Here is a 7,786-nt window from a genome sequence, read left to right on the forward strand (position 1 = left end):
AAACTAACAAAACAATAATTATATATTGAACCTTTTATGTTCCAAGTTAAATTTTATCCTTTTGCAAACCTGTCTTAACAACTTCCGTTATTGTTGCTGCCGCCACATTATGCGAGATAAATTTAGTCTCTAAAAATATAGCCCAATTTAAAAACAAAAATTCGGTCACTCAAGACCCCAAATACCCAATTTATATTATTATATAATTGAAAAACTTATATAGAATAAGAAGTGTATATTTGGAATTATCTAAGTATGGCTGCCGAAATCAATACCATTTAAATTGTGGGATATGAAAAAATAAACAAAAAGCTATTTAGATTAATTGGCTTTATTCTTATACATGTAAAAAAAAGGTCGCAGGTTCGAGTCTCATATTATAAGTTTTTTTTAACTAATAAAGATGATATAAATGTAACACGTGGCGGCTTATGTGTCAACATTTGAGAGACAAACAACGTGATAATGCCACGTAGGAAAAAGATGATGTGGCGATACCAGAGACATGCCACATCATCGCTTTGAGATAGAGAATTATATATATATATATGTATATGATATATATATATATATATAAAGATTAGAGAAATTATCACAAATCGTCCCTGTGGTTTGCTCGATTTACATTTTCGTTCTTGAACTTTTTTTTATCACTAAGTGTCTCTGTACTTTTCATTTTCATTGTCAACCGTCCCTAGCACTAACAACCGTTAGTTTTGCTCCGTTAAACCCCTCATGTGCAATGCACATGAGGGTAAAATCGTCAAGTTCATAACCACATAGACTATTTGTAATAAAAACATTGGATTAAAAAAAAATCTTTGGATTCATGCTCCGACAACCACTCCTGACCGGCCGTCCACCACCTGCCACTGCCGGAAAAGTTCGCCGGAAACTGAGAACCACCACCACACTATGGTTACCAAAACATTGACAAAAGTCAACCATTTCAGTCCTGAAAACATTGACAAAACAGTGATGGTTCACGATGGTGATAAAAGGTGGTGAAAAGTGGTGGTCTATGGTGGTTTCGATCCGAAACCGAAGAGAAAAACATAATAATCGAGCATGGTCAGATTTATAACGACATGTGTTGAAGCTTGAACGTCTCTTCTTCTTTCTAGACCGTCGTGAGGTGGTGGTAGTCCGGTAGTGCGTGGCTGCGAGAGAGAGAAATAGAATAAAAAAAAAATATTAAGGTTTTTAGAAAGAGGGGTGAAATGGGTTTGTTGGGGATGATGGACGAATTTTCGTTGCAAAAAAGTTAGCGGGAAAACAGAAATTGTAGAGGGAAATTGTGAAAACTCAAAATTTTCGTCTGCAACGAAAATTCGTTGCGAAAAAGATGACGGAAAATTTTCCCACTTTGGCGGGGAAAAAAACGCAAAAAAAAATTTTGGGGAAAAATTTGCGACGAAAACTTTTTGTTGCAAAAAAAATATATATAATAAAAGAAAATGAAAATTAAATTTTATTTAATTTTTTGCAATGAACATTCGTTGCAAAAAAGAAATTTGACTAAAAAAGGTCAAAAAGCAAAAGTTTTTTGTCGTTTAGTGTGTTTTTTGCAACGAAAAAATTTCGTTGCAAAAAAAATCGTCGCAAAAAAGCAATTTTCTTGTAGTGAATGTATGTTCTAATAATAATCTTGGAGTTTCATTCAAATCATTTTTTAAACTACTCGTATTTCTTAATTTGTTGGGTGGAACTCTCACATGCGTAATGAAAAGCTAGTGAAGAAAGATTTTACTTAATGACCGTGAACCTACAAATATAGTAGCTAGAACGATTTGGAAACTTTGCTTGTTGTCTTTTCATTTTGTGTTACTTAATCAATGATCTTGACTCATCTAAAATTTGAATAATTTATTAACAATTTATGGTGGTCACTCGTCACTTTAATGTCTTATTTGCATATGTTTACAATATTGCGGCACAACGAAATCAATTAAAGTACTAAACTAAAATGTTTTTTACTTTGCTATATAACTTGGTAAAAGTATATCGCCACAAATAGTTTGTTTTACACTAACATGATTTTCAAGCATATTTAGGGGAAAAGAAACTAAACTGAATCCACTTAAAACCGATTTATTAAAATTGTCCCGCTGATATACCAATCGTTCGGTGTGTTAGTTTACGATTAATTGATTGGATGAGTTAAGTTTCGGTTAGGTTGGCTATAAATAGATTCACTAGAATCTGATCGGCTCCAGCCGCTTTGTATATATGGTTCTTAAAATGGTTTACTACTTAATATATGTTGTATGCTTTAAGGTTTAATATGTTGTGTTGGTTATATTAAATTTATATGCTCATTTGCAGATATAATTCTATTTTTTTTTGTTAGTATTCTGGCACATGGACACACAAACACTTGCATGTTATTTTTATATATAATACACACTTTAATCTGAAGTCTCTATAGAAATAGATTTTCGGTCTTTGGCTAAAAACAAGATTGTCTATATTTTACTTTCTCATATATTATTTGTGACCGAATTAGACGTTATTGTTGTTGTGGTGGTATGATTTAAATTGTTGAAAACATTAATACCTTTTTGAAATGAAAATATAGACATGTTTTTTAGTAGGTGGATAATACAAAATAATATGAGCAATTGAGCATGCTTAGCTAGGTTCAATGAATATTAAATTGATCAAAGAGCCCCAATCATGTATCAGTTGTATGTGTGTTGCGGTTCATTGTATTGATTCGGATTCTATTTGAATTGATGGCAAGTTTAAATGTTAAATCACATTTTATTTGTTTCAGAATTCAATGATAATGATATTATCGAGGCTAATTACAAATTATTCGTTTACATCATAAAGCAACTGGTTATGAGTTATGACTATCTTGATATTTCTTCACGAATTAACAATATAAATTTCCATCACATTCTAGACTCTAGAGTATGTTTATATATTTTTTTTCCCCTTCCGTTTGAAAATAAACTAAAGAACTAATTGCATTTTTGGTTAGTGTGGTATCATACTTTTTGCAAGAATGGTCCAAACTTTTCAAAAGTTGCAATTTTGGTGCCAAAAGTGTGATTTCTTTGCAAAAATGGTCCAAAAGCAAACTTCCGTTTAATTCTTGCCGTTAGTGTGGTCATGTGAGTGTCATGTGAGGGGTAAAAGTGTCCTTTTACATTAGAGCCGGCAATTTTCGACACGGACCTGTTAGCACGACACAACACGACCTGGTTTTTTCGTGTTTCGTGTTTGGCCTTAACGTGTTTCGTGTCTGAACAGGTCCGGACCTATTAAGACACGAATAGTTATCGTGTCTTAATAGGTCCGGACCTGTTAAAACACGATAAGACACGATAAGATAAGTAGTATATATACGGACATGTTAAGACACGTTAAAGACCCGTTAAAGACATGTTAGCGACACGTTAAGGACACGTTAAGACACGATAAGACACGTTAAAACACAATAAGATACGTTATCAGGTCCCTTATCGTGTAACTTTTAACAAGTCCCTTAACAGGTCTCTTAACAGGTCCCTTATCGTGTAACCTGTTAAAAATCGTGTCGTGTTCGTGTTTGGAAAAACTGACACGATTAGCTATCGTGTCATGTTCGTGTTTAGCCCTATCGTGTTCATGCCTTATCGTGTCGTGTCGGACACGATATGTCAGCTCTATTTTACATAAACAAGACCATTCTTGCAAATATAATTAAATATAATAATATATAAAGAAACAAATTGCCCAAATGGCTTCTCTCTCTCTCTTCTCTCGATCTCTCTCTGCATTTTTGTTCACTTTCTAGTGACCATGTTTACTTTTGTGACCAAGTTTTTCCGGCCACCTTCATTGGGGAAAGCCACTCGCCGGCCATCAAACACACAACCAAATCAGAAGTATCACCCCACCAACTCCACCGCTCCACACCTCTAAAAAAATGGTGCTTATTTCCCATCTGAAAACCACCCATTGGACTTTAACCAACACCATCGTACAAGTTCATAGCAAGACCACTGTTGGTGGTGATGAGTGCTCACTGCGGTAATCTGGTACACACACACACACAAGAAAGCCGCCCACTGCCACCGTATCTAAATCATTCTAATGTCTGAAATCTCGCCGTCAATACCCTACGCTGCCATCACGAGCGCCGACCACCACTAATGCAATAAAACAATCACTTAACCCTATAGATCTAATCGATTGGATGTTGCCGTCGTTCGTCACCTTCACAGCGTCATCACTTAACCACCACTGTTTCCTTCTTTTCTTTGATAGGAGAACCAAGATTAGATCTATATATATTGCAGATCTGGAAAGGGATTTTCACAACCTTTTTTTTTTTTTTTTATCTTTTTAATATTCTTTTTAGTATATACAGATATATCTATATATTTGTTACATAGATCTATGAAAATTTTGTGTGTAAAAATGGATTTGATTGACTTTGAAGTTAGATTTTAAGTGAGTTGTGATTGAAGATAAATGGGAATAAGTTGGTGTGTGTGTTTGGATAAGAAGGCAAATAAGAAAAGAGATAAAGAAATAAAGATTCGGTTAATAGCAAGATTGGTCCCTGTTTGAGTAGGAAGACGATATTGCCCATTACGTGAGGGGCACATTATGCATTTAACGGTGGAAGTTTAATGGAATCGTCAGTTTGGACCATTTTTGCGAAGAAATCACACTTTTGGCACCAAAATTGCGACTTTTGAAAAGTTTGGACTATTCTTGCAAAAAGTATGATACCACAGGGACCAAAAGTGCAATTAGTTCTAAAGTAAAATAGACTAGGTTGATCAAATGATTTATCACAAAATTTTTTTCTAAAAACATTAATAACTTTACAACAATTTTAGTCATCCACAATAAATGTATTTATATTACTACACATTGTATAAGTGTATAAAACATGTATTATTGTGAATAATCACTTTTTTTTTTTAAATGTGATATAAAACATTCTGACCCATTATTTCATGGGGTTTATACAAAATGTCTCATTCTCAAACTAAGTTACGAACATTCAAGATGGAAAACATTGATATGGGTTATAGTTAGTTTTCTCAACAATTTAATAATTAAATGTGAACGTTTTGATTTCTTTAACAAAAAAATTGGTCTCAGCTCCAATTTCATAAAAAAAATCCATTAAAAAAAACCCGAAATCTTAAAAAAAAACCGAAGTCTTTGGCCTTCTCATTTAACCCTCGGACAAAAAGCTTATTGGTATTTATATCGGTATGGCAATTACTATTCTAACTAATAAAGTTACCAACACTAAAACGTGATAGTATGATAAACTATTGTATTGATTGTGATAGAAAACATTCTTTTATGGTTTAAGATTAGATCACAAAGGAAAGCAATTAGTTGGGAGCACTGGTACAAATTTAATGTCTGTTAATATTTTGTATTGTAAACTTTCAGGTCGCTTATGATTTGTAAGGACCTTGTGAATATATAAATACCATATATTGCATTTTCAAAGAAAAACATTCTTTTCACGGACCCACCAAGGTGGTTAAAATACTCCCTAAGTTAGCGATAGATTGTTACATACTAACTAAGCCTCTTTTACAATGAGCAGGGAGAATTCAAACATCCACTATAACAAATAGTGTCATTTCCTCATTTTCATACCTTTAAAAAGTATGAAACTTTCTGTTAATTTAATCATATTTAAAAGTGTGAGTAAATTTAAAATATCACAATATTTACACAATTATACATATGGAAAAGACAAGTTTACACTTTCAAGTGTATAAAAATATATTAATTACTATTGACTTTCACACTTTTAAGTGTGAAAATATTTGAAAATTGTTCACACTTTAAGTGTGAACATTTTGTTTACATATTTATAAGCGTGAAAAAATTATAATTTTTGAAATTTACGAGGGCTTAAATGTGCGTGCTATGCACGTCGTGTTTTAAAGATATTGTTTGCATGTACTTTGTTTTCGATTTTTAAAAGGGATTTGCTAACTAATGGCCCTAGTGCACTAGTTAAGAAACATTTAATGAAATCCAACTTTCTTAAAATATGAAAATATGTATTAATTATATGACTTAAAAATAGAAATTGCTAAGTTGAATTAATACATATTAAATACAATTTTTGATTAATAAGGAAATAACAGGTTCATTAAATGCTTCCTAACTAGTGCACTAGGGGCACTAGTTAGCAAATCCCTTTTTAAAATAGGTAATGAAAGTTGTTTCGTAAAATCATATCATTTATTCGCTTTTAAATTAAGGGAAAAATCCATAAAAATGTAACCTATTTACACAAATTTCCTATTAAAGGTAACCTATTTTGTTTTCGTCTACTTAAAGGACCTTATTTTCAAAAATTTCCTAATAAGGGGTATCTCGTTATTTATTGACAAACGACGTCCGTCAAATGCCACGTCACCGATGCCACGTCATCAGATTTGCTAACGTGACAGTTGACTTTGACTAGCTTATATTCGTTTGGTGACGTGGCAAATCTAATGACATCAACCAATCTGATGACATGGCATCGGTGACGTGGCACTTAACGGACGTCGTCTGTCAAAAAATAACGAGATACCATTTATTAGGAAATTCTTGAAAATAGGGTCCTTTTTCACCTTTTCTATGGATATCTGAAGGTAATCTCGGAGACATGGTTTTTCACTCTCTCGGCGATGACGTCATCGTCGTCAGATTCAAAATCCGTCGCGTAACGGTCGGTTAACGTAATCCTAACGGTTTTTGGGACGATGGGATGTAAAAACGACGTCGTTGTGGATGGGGCTTCGTCGGGTACTGATTCGGGGTTTGTCACGACAATAACCTGCTTGTTGGTTCTCATCACGTGCTCTGAATATTTGACAATTGGTTGTCGTACGGACATGGTTTTTTGTTTTTGCTTTTATTTACATAAAAATAACTAAATAAAAGAAATAAAAATCAAGAAAGGAGATGAAGATGTGTGGGTGCTTTTGGCGGGAAATTTCCTTGGAGAAAAAAAAAGAGTGAAAGAAAACGATCGAAGAGAATTACAGGTGAGAGGTTTATAAATATATATATATATAATTATTTATATTTATATATTGTATGTATGTATAAAGGTGAAAGGGAGAGGGAGGTGTGAAGTGTCAGTGTGTGAGCTCCACTATACTTTTGTTGATACACTGACAATGCGTTTGGTTCACAAAATGTTTTTGGAAGGAATGAAGTCTATCAAAGGAATTGGAATTTGAAGGAATGGAATTTGACGGAATGTTTTTGATTTTTTGCAAATTCAAGTGTGTGAAGGAATGAGATTCATTCCTCCATCCCTAAGGAATGGAGATTCCATCAAATGATGGAATGTTTACATTCCTACGGAATATGATTCTTTCTTTTTTGAACAACCAAACGCACTAAGGAATGGAATTCAATTCCAATTTCATCAAATTCCATCAAATTCCATCAAATTCTGTGAACCAAACGCGCCCTGATATATTCGGAGGGTCCATTTTGGATTTTTGGATCTCTAGAGTTTGAGTTTTGACATTTCTGACCCTATACTTTTGTTTAGGAATTTAGGATATAAGTCGATGAGTTTAAAAACGATGAATTTCAGAAATACTTTGAGAAATGTAGGCTTGACCTATGTTTATCGCTGAATTGGTAAGATGGAAAAGGAGTAGGTCGTGAAAAACTGTCTTTAACGTTCTTATATTTAATTAGATGTCTATAGTTACAGTCTAAAGATGAAATGTGAAATAACGTTAAAAAAACTTTAAGTTTAACCTTTGCGAGTCTATCTTAAATAAACAGCCTTTATCGTTTT

This window comes from Erigeron canadensis, chromosome 9, assembly GCF_010389155.1.
Source record: "Erigeron canadensis isolate Cc75 chromosome 9, C_canadensis_v1, whole genome shotgun sequence".
Classification (NCBI taxonomy): Eukaryota; Viridiplantae; Streptophyta; class Magnoliopsida; order Asterales; family Asteraceae; genus Erigeron; species Erigeron canadensis.